Source organism: Melampsora larici-populina (assembly GCF_000204055.1).
Source record: "Melampsora larici-populina 98AG31 unplaced genomic scaffold MELLAscaffold_95, whole genome shotgun sequence".
Classification (NCBI taxonomy): Eukaryota; Fungi; Basidiomycota; class Pucciniomycetes; order Pucciniales; family Melampsoraceae; genus Melampsora; species Melampsora laricis-populina.
The window spans coordinates 54082-54893 of NW_006768859.1; positions in this window are offsets into that span (position 1 = coordinate 54082).

Consider the following 812-nt stretch of genomic DNA (forward strand, 5'->3'; position numbering starts at 1 on the left):
TGGGGATAAGGCTTTTCAATGATTATTCATTACATTTGTGTAAGATTTTTAGGGTTGGAAATTAAGGTCCATCAAAATGCTTAAAGAATAGAAGTTGACCAGTACAACTTGAAATTGAAACATGATCACAACTGTGGAAAAACTAACAAATATCTTGTATTCTGAATGCACAAGTTATTTGATTCAAATTGAACAGAAAATAATGATAAACTTACCATTTGAATAAATTGAAACTTTCTTTCTTTGGGCAAAGTAAATATGATACTATCAGTTGAAGTTGTAATCAGTGGTAATCTTAGGATTATGTTCTTTGTGGTTGTCCTTACCACCTTTGTCTTCAGCTATATAGGAACTATCATCACTCTTTGTTGTCAATCTTATTGATCCTTTGTATTTACTCACCTCCTTGATGTCTTATACCTTTGTCAACACTTTCTGTTTTTCACTTTTTGACTCTTACTGACATTGCCGGTCTTAGGAATAATTCTCCTTTTTCAGACAGTCTTTCCATTGAAAATGGAGTATTTGAAAAAGGATTTGAAATCAAGATCTCAGAAGGTTGAAAGAGCAGAGAAAGATATGTTTTAGAAGTTTGTTGAAAAAGTTTTCAGGTTTGATTGTTATTCTTAATATTTCTTATCACCTTTCCTTTATGTGATTCATGTTTCACAAAGAGGGAATGTGGGTACGTCCCAAAATCAGATAATTGAGCTATAACAATATCCAGTGCGAGTAAACAAGTTAAATGTGCGGCAAATAAATATTGTATGCCGATAAAATTGATGAGTTTGCCGCACAGCAAATGGTAAAGG